Source organism: Ceratosolen solmsi, unplaced genomic scaffold (genome assembly GCF_000503995.2).
Source record: "Ceratosolen solmsi marchali unplaced genomic scaffold, CerSol_1.0 scaffold23, whole genome shotgun sequence".
Classification (NCBI taxonomy): Eukaryota; Metazoa; Arthropoda; class Insecta; order Hymenoptera; family Agaonidae; genus Ceratosolen; species Ceratosolen solmsi.
Genome location: NW_011948430.1, coordinates 4,359,977 through 4,375,691, shown reverse-complemented (window position 1 = coordinate 4,375,691; position 15,715 = coordinate 4,359,977). Strand labels below are relative to the sequence as shown.

Genomic DNA, 15,715 nt, shown 5'->3' with positions numbered 1-15,715 from the left:
TCCATAACTTTCTAAGCGATATATAACTCTATAACTTTTCTAAGCGATTCAGCGTTCATCAGCTAAGCAAAATTCTTACAAAAATATTTCTTTTAATTAGCAATAACTTTTTAAACCGTTAAAGATGCACTCCGAGCCAGTCTTTTATGAGGGTTGATTAATTTTTTTTAATTTTGCAACGCGATATTTTCTTCTTTAATACATTTAGATAAAACTCGAGAAGAAAAATTATTACTACGATGTAATTGGCAGTATTTTCATAATTTAATTTTTTTTTTTTTTTTACAGTTTCGCCAAACTCGTATTAATATTTTTAAATAAATTTAAGAAAAAATACAATTTATAATTTATTCTATAATTGGTAATGTTTCGCGGAATCTGATTTTTTTTTTTTTTTGGTACAGGATTTTACGAAACTTTTATTCAGTATTCTATAATACATTTTTAAATTAATTTTCTGATAAACCTATCGAGGCTAAAAAGATTTTTTCCCATTTTATTTATTTATTTTTTTTTCTTTTCAAGCACCATTAACATTTCATTTTCATCTTTAGCAGTGGAAAAAGATTACATTCTCGACAGAAGTAATTAATACATTAAAATATTATATCAATTGAATATTTTAAAAATAAATAAAAATTATCGATCGCGGTCGATATTATTAATGAATTTTGTATATGAAATAAAATTTTAAGAAACGTCCTTTGATTTTCATTTGTCAAGAAATTCATGAAAAATTCTCATGATAGTCGGAAAATAAATACATCATTTGAAGATGTAATAAATTACCAAAAATGACACTTACTGTAAAAGTAAGACAACATCATTACGAGATAAATAGATATTTTAATAGAATTTTCAAGTAGTACTGCAATGACTGTGACTCCTAACTACTTAAATATCATAATATTTTTCTCAAATATATTGCTGGAAAGAACATTTTTACATTATTTCAGTAAAACAAAGCAATAATAATCTCTTCGTGTCAAGCAGATTTTTTTATATAAGCAATATCTCATAATTTAAATATGTTTTTCTCTTTTGGGAATTTCATTTATTATTAATGAAATTAATTTTTACCTGTCGATTGGCCTCGCTTTCATTTATCTAAATGCAATATTTTAAGTGCACTAGGCCGATAATGCTATTTTCAAGCGTAGCAATTCAAATAAATTTTAAAATATTAAAAATATTAACGTTACATTCTATTCTACATTATTATCGTTTAAGAAAGTGTATGAGAAAGGTGTCTTTTTTCTTTTTTCTTTCTTTCCAATACAACATACTTCGTATACGTGAGTGCTCATATTATTTGAATGCGTAGCATGTATTATGCGGTTATATAAACGTTAATAATAATAATGGTTTTATAAAAAAAAAAAAAATGTCTGTTCTTACGGACTAATCTTATAATTATGCATTAAGACTTTGTATTATTCACATGTACTCTTCAAATAAAGTATTAAACAGCTGTGAATAGCCATAAAGTTGGTTGTTATTTTAAGAAAGCACAATAAAAATGCCGATTATAAATTTTAGTTACATTATCTATTTAATAACATGGTCGGTCGCAATTATTTTTAAAACGCTTTCCAGTGACAAAATTTAATATTATATTTACAGTGAATAATAAATTTGGAAAGTATCATAATTAAATTAGTCGTAAATGTCTACTAAATATTTCGAAATAAAGTGACATTAAAAGTTGATAGTCATTAGGTAATTAAAATTTAATACACAAGCGAACGTAAAATGTTATCGGAAATGAAAATTCTTAGCTTGACGGATGAAATTTAATAATTATATGGACAAACTAGAGAGCATTTTAGAATATGACATTTCTAAATAAAAATATTATACTCGCATTAATTTAATTAATGGCTGAAATATCTCCAAATTGAACTACCTACACTGAAAGTATCTAATGTAACAATAAACTGGCAATTTGTAATTACTATAGAATTTGAAGTACACGTGTACACTTCTAAGTACTGCTGCACTCAATTATAATCGTCTCCGAGTATTCATTATCATATGCAGATTGCCAACATGTTGTAGCGTCAGGCATATTACATTGTTGCTCGTATTTTTCAATTTTTAAACCGTGTTTTCCATTTTTCGGATTTTATTAAATCACGTCGTGACAGAATTTTTTAAATTCATTATGAATCTACGCGTGGATAAATAGATCAAAATGAATTGCAACCTCGGCTCGAATAGTGAATAAAATAGCAGCGTTTCGCATTCCCATGCATAAACGAGAAAGTCAAAAAGTTTCGGGTACACGAAGACAAAGATGGGCAGATAATATTAAACTGGACTTAGCACAAGTACCGAGTGACCACATATTCTAGATGGTTTAGGCGCAAAATAGGAAAGTTCTTGATGCAAAGTGGCGTTCTTGCGTTAATGGGGTGATAAACTTACGAGTTTCCAACGTCGGTTAAATAATAATTAATACATTACCTTAACAGCAAACGGCGTATATAAATACATTTCCGTTATTACACTAATTTGAATAATGTAAATAAACAAAGAAAAACTATATAGTCTATCAGGTTTGTAGATAAAATAAAACATAGGCGTGTAATACCGATGAAATTAATTTGAAATTAATATTACTTTTGGTACACACAGGCGCACACGCACGCGCACACTAACGCACACGCACACGCACCACACACAACGCACTTCTACACGCATGCGCGCACGCACGAGCACACGCACCACACAAAAGTACACCCACACGCACGCGCGCGCGCACGAGCGCACGAAGCAAACGCAAGTACAACCACACGCATGCGCGCACGTACGTGCACACGCAGCAAACACAAGTGCAACCACGCACGCGCGCACGCACGAGCGCACGCACCACACACAAGTACACCCACACGCATGCGCGCACGCACGCACCACACAACAAGTGCATCCATACGCACGCACGTACGTACGAGCACACGCAGCACACGCAAGTGCACCCACCCACAAGCATGAGTGTATGCACGAGCAAAGACACAAGTACACCCACACGCATGCACGCACGCACCAAACACACGCACCACAAAGCCACAGAAAAACACAATCACACAGAGAGAGAGAGAGAGAATAAAAGTACTACGTAGGACTTTTTGTTATTATCATTCATTTATATTATTAGTATATTATCATCATCATCATCATCATCATCATCGTTAGGATCAGGGCCGTCTTTTTTAAGCTATTACTATCAAGTACCTTTTTACTATATAATTCATCATCCAACCTAGTCGCACACAATAATAAATGAAGTGACTTATTTCCTAATAGACTTTCCATTATAGACATTTATTTTAACGTTGGAAGGCAGTAATATTGTATTTATTGTGTCGTATCATGGTTTTAAATATAAAAAAAAAGAAGAAAGAAAACGAAAGAAAGAATGAAATAAAAATTGCTACCAATAAATATAATCACGAAATAATTCAACAATTTCTCAGACTAATTAGAAATCAAACTTAAAAGCATAAAATATTCAGATGTGCACTTGTAGGGATAATTTTGGGATTCAATGGGATTAATTAAACATTAAAACTATTTATGTATTCCTATTTAATGCTCGAGCGGTTTTCAGATTTTCCACATGTAGAAAGAGTTATTTATATTCAATTTTTATTAAATATGAATAACAGGCACTTATTCAGTATCACGTACATCAAGGCGAGAATTTCGTTTATTACATTAAAAATGTATATTACATGGAAATGTAATATGATGCAAAAAGATAAAAATAAATAAATAAAAAAAAAAAAAAAAAAAAAAAAAAAATAAAAAAAAAAAATAAAATTGTACGCACAATTAATATGAAAAACATGTAATTTGCTACTTTTATCTTTTTATCAAATTTCTTATTAAAAACTAAATTAATCAACACCAGTTTAATAAATGTATTTCATTTCACAAAATGCTCAAAGCGTCATGTTGTTTTAAAATAATCATTAATGGTCGGCGATAATCAAATGTCCGATGTAAATTTAATAATACTCTTATGATAAATATTTCAAAATACTTTGGATTAAATTAACGTCAAGCTTAGTCAGAACAAATAATGCCGAATTTGAAATTTAATGTAAATCACGATTATACAATTGACTTTTATTATTCTATTACAAAGATGACGAACGAACTTTACCGATTGTCTTTACTCAGAAATGAAATAAATAATAAAAATTCTACAACAAAATTTCTTATTATAATATAATAAGGGTAATTTTTTTTACTCTTTATTCATTAAAAGGATGAAATTTATTTTGGCGAACGCGCACGTATAAGGAAGTATCAGAAAGGGGAGAAAAATCATTGGATTCCAGGATGATCATTTAAAACGTTTACAAATTACATTTGATTTTTTAACGCGCGTGTGCGTCCAGGATACTTTTACCAATGCAATTAAGTACGCACTCTCATAATATAATCCCAATCAATTGAAAACTAATAATTGTCTTACGTCAGCTAGTGAGGCTAAATATCGTTCGCCATAAGCGATCGTTACGGCTAGTTGGTAATTATCGTCTTTTCGCGCGTAAAAATAACTTTTATAACAGAACCGTCTGATCGGGCAGCTAAGGATACGTCATCCTCGCGTGGCTGGAGAGGCCGAGTCGTGCATCGTAGGGAAGACGAATTTAAACATTTTTCCGATTCGAATTAGTGGGTATCATTAGCCGCCGATTAGGCGTGCGACTCAGCATTAAGATTCGGCAAAAAGATGAGCAGAACAAAGTCGGTCCCCTTGCGGCTGGAACGAACGGCAAACCAAACATCTCGTGTGCGATTTTGTAGGAGGAAGCTCGAATCAGGACGATAGAAGGGCGTGAGCGAGAAATGATAGTGGAGAAATTCCCGTGGATGATGAAGGAGGGCCGATAAAGGGAAAGACGGAAGAAAGAAGCGCGGGCGCCGGTCCCATAGTCTACACCACTGGGGGACTGACAGGGGGCGCGTCGTGCGCCACCAGTGGGGGGCCGCGGCCACTGCATCTCGCTCGCTCGATCCCCTCTCTATTCCGCGATGCCCGTCGCTGTCGCCACCGCCGCCATCGCCGCCGCGCCGCACTAGCTCGCACTCTCTCTGTCCCTCTCTCTCTCTCTCTCTCTCTCTCTCTCTCTCTCCCTTTTTCTCTCTCACTTTTCTCTCTCTCTCTCTCTCTCTTATACTCTCTTTCACACTAGCTCTCTCTCCCTCCGCCGCCCTGCCGCCCTCGCGGCATTCACTAGTTCGCTCTCTCTTGCTTTCGGAGTCGCGCGCACACGGACATGAAAGCCCAACGGAGCGTGAGAAAGAGCGAGAGGGGACGAGGTCGAGGCTTGTGCGCTGGCGTCGAGGTTTAGACCGGCGAAGCAGCCCAGTTGAGTCCCGTGAGTCCGGGCAGGCGGTTCGCTTACTCGTTTATGGTGTGACGGACTTGCTTCGAGGTTCAGATAGAGCCAGAAAGAGAGAGTGTGTGTAAGAGAGCCAAAGAGAGAAAGAGAAGAAAAATAAAATAAAGATATTGCAAGTGTGCGGAGCGTCTGGCGCTCGTTGTTTATCGCGGTGGGTTGGATGTGCCGCGGGTATACCGTGTCACGGACGACGTATCATCCTCGCAAGAGTGAGTGATTGATAGATACAGAAAGAGAGACAGTGGAGAGAGAGAGAGAGAGAGAGAGAGAGAGAGCGCACCGCCTCTTGGCCCGTGACAGTTCGATCGCCATTTTAGCGCCGGGAATGCGCGGCCAATCGACGCGCGCCGCCGGCAGCAGGAGAGCCGTGCCAGCAGCGCAGGAACACAGCGCGCACCGGGAGTCGAGCCAACGCCTTCGACGGGGCGAAGCCACCCTCGATCACTGAGTCGGTGCGCCAGCGAGAGGACAGACAGACAGACAGAGATAGAGACAGAGAGAGAGAGAGAGAGAGAGATTGTGATAGAGTTGAAGAGTGGGATAGAAAGTGTGGAAGGAAGAGGAGAACCCTGAGGAGCTGCGCCGTCACACTAGTCGAGAAGGATTTGGAACACGAGAAGAGGTTAGGATCTAGGTATTCAAAAGGATTGCCTCTTTTTATCCTCGCACTGGAGGTATCTACATGAGTTTGACTGCGAGTGTGAAAGAGTGAGAGATTGCGAAAGTGAGTGAGTGACTGAGAGAAAAAGAGAGAGAGAGAGAGATAGCGAGAGAAAGAAAGAAAGAGGGAGAGAGAGAGAGAGAGAGAGTGAGTGAGAAAGGGAGAAAGAGAGAAAGAGAGTTGAGGGTGCGCGCGCACGCCGGTTTTCTGTAACAGCGTATACAAAGTCGGGGTGCAGCAGCGTCGACGACGACGACGACGACGACGACGACGACGACGACGACGACGACGACGACGACAAGGAAAAGAACGATAACGATAACAACGACATTGTCGGTTACGCGAACAAGTGTCCAAAGTAAGTGCACCAGGTGATTGCAGCTCGTGTGTTTTGTTCTTAACTCCTCGAGACTGGCCAACCTGATTTTAGTTTTGAATTTGAAAAACGTTGGGAGTGAGAATATTTCAACATCCTCCACTCGCGTATCCTCCACTTTTTAGTATGATTTTTTTATGAGATGGACGATTGCTCCGAAGTAGGTGGGGTTGGTTTTTTATGAATCACTCCACCTTATTTTATTTATTCCTTCGTTGAATCAATGAATACGTGCGAAATTTGCTCCACAATCGCAGTTGATTGGAACCGATAAGTTTGACTTGTACGAGAAGTTACGTATTTTGAGCATTAAAATGGTAATTCTGATGGACGGGTGAATGTCGTACTGCCGAGTTATGTCTCGCCGATTAATATTATCTATTCATGTTTTTTCCTTTCTTTTTTTTTTGTTTTGTTTGTTTTTTGTCTGTTTGTTTTTTTGTTTTATAAAGGAAATTCAGTCAGGAGACTAGATAGTTGGGAAACTAGGTGGAGTCAGTTACTTCATTGTAACCTGTTTTTCTTATTTTTGAATTCCCCTTTTTTTCGTGCTTTCATAAAGTACGTAATCGAGGAGATGATTTTCAAGTAAATATGATTTTAAATTGTTTCAAAGTATACGCGACTCAATGGTATTAACTATTATTCTCCTCCAATTTCTGTTTTTACGATGACTAGAGTGATGGGTCATGTTTGTTAAAAACAATAATGATAATTTGGATATCTGTCACGTTTGCGAATATCAGTGAGGTATTTAGCGATTTTATTGCTAAAAATAGTCCAAAGGGATATAAATATTTTTTTTTTTTACTAATCGAGGGAATATTGGATATTGCATAGATTTTTAACTATAAGTATGAAGAATACGAGACAATGTTAGAGATTTGTGTTCAGAGGGCATGGAAAATTTTGGATTCAGTGAAAATGGTCGGTATTATTCAGCTAATGATTTATTTGTCTATTACTTTCCATTTTGCTTACATCCATTCCTACAGGTATCTATTTTTGATATAGATAGTCGAGCTCTCAATACATATGCGTATACATACGTTTACCATATTGTTAACAATGCCTCAACGTTTTTCACTGTAAAAAAAAAAAATGCTCGTGTTTTCCCGGCGCATTTTCGTTGCTATCCCAGAATTTTGCTTTGTTTGCTTTTTTCTGAACTTCTTTACACGCGGAATTTCAACGTTGCTTTAATTTTGCCTCCTCCTATTTATTATTATTATTATTATTGTTATTATTATTATTTTGTCTTATTTTTATTTTTATTTTTATTTTTCATACGTAATATCAAATTCGAAATTAGTTCCAAGTATAATAAAATTTTCTATACCCAATGTAGAATGAGACGTCAAAATTATTTCATTACGATGGTTTACAATTTCTATAGAAAAGAAATAATAATGGCTTGTCATTGTGACAACACATTTTTCGAATACTCTAGAAAAACCTTTTTTCGATACATTATTTGTTACAAATACGATATAAATACGTCAATTAACCGTGTACATATACTCATAGCTTATTGTCAGTTTTTGTAATATCACTTTCCGTGCGATTCAACTTTCATTATCATAATAAAGTGAATTAGGCTTTACAACTGTATTCTATGTATTTGTATTTTTTCAAGTACAAGTACTAATAAGTACTTGTAAGTTATCGTCGCTTAAAATTAATATATTTCTATGTATTTTTCATTTTATTATAAACGTCTATGACGCAGAAATAATAAATGTTTAGCACACAAGTGTTTTTTTTTATGTTAAATTTACTTTTACTAGGTAACAAAAGTGAGAAATAAATGATCAAAAAGGTACGGTATTTCACATACATTATCATTTCATCGTGAATAATTGATCCAATTTTCATGGCAGGTAGCGTTTTTTTCTCACTGCCCCCTCCCCCACCCCCGCTTACCGTCTCGCGCTCTCTACACATGTTGCACACGCATATATGAAACGCGTGCGCGCATCCCTGTCCAGCATTTGGAAAACGTTCTTGCTCACGACAAAATTATCATGTTAGAAAAATGCTTCTCAAAGCGAGCGACCAAGAGAGAGAGGGAGAGAGAGTGAGAGAGAGAGAGAGAGAGAGAGAGAGAGTGAGCGAGAGCGAGCGGCTGGGGCTGGGGCTGGGGTGGGAGGGGAGTATGTGAAAGAAAGGAAATAAAAGAAAGAATTTGTGAAGGGCCGAGAGAGAACAAGTGCTTAGGCCTCGCGTTTAGCTTCATGTGCTCTCGGAAGCTTGGAATTTCAGGGGCTTTCGAGTGCGGAACGTCGGTTACGAACGCGTGTGGGCGAGTTTTGTCGACGTGCACGAAATGCAGGGAGAGAAGGAGTTGGGCGGCGCCATTCTGGCTTACCGGTAATTTCGGAGTATATTACAAAAAAACAAAAAAAAAAAACAAAAAAAAAGGGAAGAAGGGGAGGAGAGAGGAGATAAATCGATCGATGGGTGAAACGAGTGGTTGACGATCCTTTGCCGATTTATAACTGGCAAGCAGTTAAAAGTGCACATTATCCTTTTTACTTATGTACATCTACTCGGTCCTTTCGCTTGATTTTGATAAAAATGACGATGGCACCGTGAAATGATTCATTGCGAGGTAAACGATAAAATAATTTTTTTCTTCTCGATAAAGTTTCTAGGTAGTTTGTAGAATTTTGTGAAATACTTTAAACGAGTATTTTATGATTGAGGTCGAAAGTTATATTTCCAAAGACGATTCACGCATTTTCATCGATATATTCTAGACCTTTGTAAATTATTCCAGAAGTCGGACACATGTTGTTTTTTGTAGATTTTCTCGGCGGATAATGATTAATTTTTCAGCGGTCGAGTCTTTAGATATCGTCGATAGGCCTACGAAATCGTTAAATTAATATTCTTCATTGAGTTTCTTGTAAGAATTTTGATTGCGTAACTTTTTCAGCTAATGCATTATTTAATCCAAGTGTCTCGGATACACGGACGGGCAATTAATTTTAACATCTTGAGAATTTGATTATTTTATTAGTTATAACATTTTCAAAGTGTTGCTTAATGCTGCTTATTGAAAGAAGCAAGTGATATCGAGTTTTATAAAACTTTGACTTTTATATTAAACGAGTATGATTTATTAATATTTATGTTATATTTATTTGTGCGCCTTTCTTACATTAATTCGGAAGTTTAAGCAAGTAGTTTAATTTGAAGATAAAAAAAAAAAAAAGAACAGAATATATTCAAGTTTTAACTGTAGCTTCGCCACTACTTTATCCTCAAAACATCTCCATAGCTAAATAGTTTGTAAAGTTTTATACACTCAATGGCAATGTTAATTTATAATATTTTTGAGGTATATGAAAATTTCATATGCCTATAATGATAAAGCTTACAATGCATTCACGTGGATGTAAAAAATCATAATCAAAAGAATATCAATTAAACATTGAGTAATACGTTTCTGAAAGCTGAAAACATTCGGGTTGATGAATAAGGGGCGGAGGGGGGGATACAACTAAAATCCCCTGACAAACAAATGAATCAGCCCTGTCGACGGGTTTTCCTGCTCGGCGGAAGCAAAAATCGCACAGATTCTTGTGCTCCTGACGTTGATTTGTATTCGCAGTTAAAACACTCACGTGCAAATATAGTTCGCGCGGACGAAGCGGCACGTAACTATTAAATGAAATTTTTATATATACGGGAATAAAGTTTTAATCCGACATTACGCTTAAAGTTTTGTCTCGGGTGTTTACATTAGAGACGCTCTCTACGTAGAGGAGAGTAATTTCTCGCGTTTCGCGATCGAAACAAAGTTTGCGCACTGATACGAACAAGCAGAAGAGCCATAAGGAGGATATGGAATTTTAATAAAGAGACGAGACGTGTATGAAGTATGAAATTAATGTTACGAAGTTTATGTACATTATGCGCGTTTGGTTTATCGTAAAAATTAATTACACTATCGATCGGAATGGAGCTTGTGCGCATTACAATTTTTATGATGAATTTTTTATTTAAAGCTTTTAAAGGATTACGAGTAATGAACGCCGAGTACCTATTATTTAAAAGTGTTTGTTTTTTTTTTCGTTTGAAAATTGAATTCAAATAAAAAGATCAGTTTTGCATTTATAGATTTTATCGAAATAAAACTTGTAGATTTAATGAAAAATTTGCTAATATTTTTTCATCTCCCTATCAATAATTAATATATATATATATATATATATATATTGTTTCTTTTTTAATGGAATAAATTATTTAATTTATTTACAATTCATTTTAGTAAAACGATAGATTACGCTTATAAATGCTGATATTTATTTTTTGGATATGTGAGTTAAATTTGTGGGAACATGATAGTCTTAATTTTTTTAATTGAAACTAATTCCATCGGTAATCCGTGTATTCGGACTTTTACATTATAATCTCTTGTAACAATATATTATGTAATAAAAATATAAACGTCCTGCATTGGAAATTTGTATATTTCACGTAACAATTATATTAATTCAATTATTCAAATTAACTAGTCAATGCAATGCATATTATGAATTTTTTGCGAAAGAAATATATAAATAGACACTCAAAACAAGAAATGCATTAACTCGAGAGAGATATAAGTTTCTTTAGTAATTTATACCTAGCGAATTGTCTCATTCTATTTTGTCAACAGCATACGTATCTATCTTAGCTATCAGAATAGAATAGATTATTATAATTGATATTTCTATATTGAATTGGATTTTATCATTATAAGCAATGTAATAAACACCTTCGGATTCCATTTATCCGTTCATCGTTACTTCTGCCCTATAACGATTAAAATTTCATAAAAAAAGTTAAATATTAAAAATTTAATTTTAAAAATATATGTGACAATGTAAGTTGATACTCGAGAGTATGTCTATATTTATTATAAATGCTCGGCAGCACTTATATTATCTTAATGGGTACGTGATTGACTTTTAAATAAAATAACTAATGTTTCAAAACGATTTCCATCTACTACACATGTATTATAATATCCATCTTTTTTTTTATTATGTGTATATGTATGCTTTTTCTTTTCTTTTCTTTTCTTTAAAGTGTAATACAAAATTAAAAACAACCTACCGACACTTGCCAGCTCTAATAATATATCGAGCCCCATTTCTTTATATTTTCAGAATTAAGCACTAACACTAGTAGAATGTAAGAATAAAGAAAATGTCAAGTTTCAAAAGTTTCGATACATAAATTCTTTTCCATTTATTAAAAATTCGCTCATTTGACTTCATGAGTGAGGAAACGTCCGTTCCGTCGGTGCAACTTATGTTGAATGCACTTATATTTACGCGCTGTGCAACGAGAAATTAATTGGATAGCGAGGTTTGAATGGAGATGCTGCGAAATCCCAAATATATCAGTAGTCGTGCATCGACCTTATAAAGCATTCGACTCTCTTCCCAATTTTTATCTCGTCCCCCGTCTCCCCTTACCGCGATCCAAGCACTCGATGCAATCGAGATTCAAGACCTCACGTCCTCGATGTCTCTCTCAGAGCGCCTGTATGCGTGTATGCACGTGCGAGCCTGTTGTGCGAGGGTGTTGGGCGAGCGTGTTATGTGTGCTGCGTGGGTATGTGTTTGATACGTACAGGAGCGACGCTCAATCACGCTGATTTGCATGTTCTGATTGTTGAAGGCAGGAGGAGTAGCGGAGGCAGCGACACCGGCAGCATCAATAGATCCGAGAAGAGAAGGACGCCAGTCTTGCCGAGGGAAAGTGAGAGCGAGAGGGTGAGAGAGTCCGGGGGCTACGAGAATTGGCTCCGGGCGCTGGTCCGCCGACGCTCGATTGATAAGCCAGCGAGATCGGGACAGAGGGGGTGGTTGTGTTGTGTGTCGTTGTTGTTATTATTATTTTTAGTTTGGTTGTTAACGGTGGTGATACATAAATTCGTCTGATCTTGGTGACAAGTGATCTTAGCGCTCCTCTGCCAGTAAGGCGGAGGGTGATAAGGGCTGCGAGGGGCTCGCGACGCCGCTGCCAACCGCAGGCGTCGTCACCGGGCAGGACGTCCCGAACATTTCGGTGAGTATGTTCTTTGGCTAACAGTTGGCCCACTTTTTAATCGTTCGGACGAAAAACTTTTGTTTTTAATATTCAGGAGCCCGTGGTATGGCGGCTCGAACGCTGAGACAATTTTCATACTTAATAGTCGAGTGGCTATTAAAAGATGCCAACTCCGCCGATAAGACATTTGCCACTAAATAATTAAACGCAATTTTTCTATTAGGAAAGGCTTTAAGTGCGAAATTCTCATTAAGTTCTACTTTGGATAGATCGGGGCGGGTCGCCGCTCGCGACTGAAATAGGCGCGATAAAATATATATTACGATTATAATGAAGTTTAGCAGTATTAGTGTTATATTTGGGGCACAGAGTCTATGCAGTTTAGTTTATAATCGTAATTTGACATCTCACCTTTTTTATATGGCATGTTTCAAACTAAATAATGAAGGGAGCGAGCGACGAATTGAAGGCAAAAATAAATTATAAGCGGCTTTTCTTAGAATATGATAAGCTTAGGTGACGAACATTTTATTTTCAGGCAATTACCGGTATATCGCTATTAATGATTTAGGGAAATGAATAATTAAAGCGCCCGCTGAATTAAGTATTCACTTAATAATTTAATAAGTTGATGAGATTTTACAATACTGTTACAGAACTGACAAGCTCGTGGATAGTTATGCTTTTATAGATACCAAATATTTCTTAAGAAATAAAGCCGAGCCATCTTCAAACTTATCCTAAAATCCTAAAAGGTTTTCACTAACCATTAATAGTCACGACAGCTAGTATAAACGAATAAAATATAATTTACAATATTATATTTCAATTGAGAAGATATTGTACATTTATTGATCGCTTGTTACAAATGCAACAATATGCTACGATTATTATAATTTACTATGATGTTTAGTTTCCTATTTAATGCGAGTGGTTTGTTGGTATTCTTCGGATATCTCGATTTCAATTCATTTTGTTTGGTATTGCGATGTCAAGATTGCTGAACTCGAGCTCAAATATGATATTAGATTAGCAAAAAAAAAATGACAGAAACCGGATGGGATGATACGAGCTTGTAACATGTTATTTTTGAAATAATGGATGCTCGCTATTTGAGCTTTCGCATTATTTTATAAATTAAGCTCTTGACAGATAGTAAATATTTCTTTACTGTTTTGTTAAGTGTAATGATATGGAACGATTGCACGTATTTCATTTCAACGCAAGCGTTTATATTAGATTTTTTTAAATTAAGCACCTTCGTTTATACAAGATATTAGCCATTATTTATTATTTTTGTCAGATCATTTTTGTCAGAAAATTTATTTTTATTGATATTTCAAGGCTTAATTCTCAACGAAATATACTTTATTATCTTTAACGCATATACTAACATTTAATAAATTAGAGATATATACGTTCATCAAGTTAATAATTTAATTTGGGTAAAATTATGCCATGCCGTTATAAGATTTTTGGATAACTCATAGAATAAATATTGCTCTTGAAATATTTTGCTTATTAACATGTTAAACTACTGTGCGAAATTAAATATTTTATAGGAAATGTTAAAACTGCTGTATTCCAACTTCTATAAACGTGCAAAAGTCAATTGGTATTTTCTATTTGAATTTACTTTTCGCGAAATACACGTACATAAGGAAACATAAAACTCATAAACTTCTTCAGATACTTCGAATTTATACATTTTGTTGAAATATTCTTAAACTGGGAGTGATAATAATAACGATAACAATAATAAGAATAATAATAACAACAATAACAATAATAGTAGCAGTAGTAGTAGCAGTAGTAGTAGTAATAATAATAATAATAATAATAATATAACATTATTTAATTAATCTAAAGATCATTAAAATATTCATAAAAATATCAAAAGTGATTTATATACGATAATAATAATGTCAGAATAAATATGTATTTTTGGAAAAAAAACAAGCGTTTTATATATACTTGAATCCATCGTATATGAGCTTTCATATTTCTTTGTCATTTCTTATATCCACGTAATCATTAATTTTTACTCATAAATTATCAAGCGTTGAAATATTTAATTAAAGCAATTTACTAAAATTAACAATTAATGTGTTATTTAAGTTTTCTAGTATCGATTATATTTACAATTTTTATACATAGTCTTACACTAAAGAGGTCATACACTAAATATAATAAAAATGTATAGATAAATTTTTAACTATTATTATTTTATTTCTCGACAAAAAATATTGAACTACATAGCTTGCGGTATGAGGTCGAGTCTATTTGGTGAAACTAAAATATTTATTAGTCATATGATAAAATAACTTTGTTATGCTTTATCATTTTAAGTCGATTATATTCCGTTGATATATCGAAATCATGGAAATCCTCAAATAAAAATGTCGCATCGCTATCGCTTACGGTTATCTTGAAAAATCTACGCACTATTTTTAACATTAGTAATCGGGACTCCGCCTACCATAGTTGGGATCCACAAAAAATCCTAGCTTTTTTACAGAATAGTGTTGACACTGCTTGTCTAGGCTTCGTGAACGAAATAATCGAAATTAAAGTAGTAGTAGAGTGGCAAAGAACATGACGTGACAAGCGAAGGTCAGGTCTTTTCATTCCTCCATTTTTCAGAGGCCTGTTTGCTGACAAAGAATTCAACTCTCTCCAAACTTCTTCGTGGAAATGTTTTCTTGTCCACGTTGAAGTACCATTGAATATGTCTTGCTGCATAATACACTATTATAATGCATTAATATACTTAACGATTTCTTAATAACCCACTAGAATAGATTAACTACACCATATTAACATGATGAAAATCTTAAAAAAAAAAAAAAAAAAAAAAAAAAAAACCATATGTTGATGGAAAATGTTGATTCACTCACCACAGAGGAGTGCTCGAAAATTTCAAGTCTTTCGTATTTTGTGAAAGTGGGAGTGCGAAATACAATAAATTTGAGTTTTCATATACTTATATGGTTCTTTTTCATTTTTTTCTTTCCTTTTTTAATATTTGTACAGATAAATGATAGATTGTCGTTGTTAAATATTCAATGAAAATCCGTATTGAATATTAACAAAATTTATGGATAAAAATGCGTACGATAAGCTATAAATACATTTTTATAGCAAACAATTGCCTCTGAAATATTTCAATAAGTATTTCAGTATTGAATTTGAAAATGGCGTTGGTCGACTCTT

At 34.6% G+C, this 15,715-nt stretch overlaps 1 protein-coding gene across 1 annotated transcript in view; it reads left to right on the top strand.

Annotated features, from left to right (window-relative positions):
* The first annotated feature begins 12,131 nt into the window (after positions 1-12,131).
* PlexA (plexin A) overlaps positions 12,132-15,715 on the top strand; it is a 351,444-nt gene continuing 347,860 nt past the window's right edge. The window contains exon 1 of the mRNA XM_011501901.1: positions 12,132-12,520. The gene's annotated coding sequence lies outside the window, so the exon portion shown is untranslated. The remainder of the gene's footprint in view (positions 12,521-15,715) is intronic.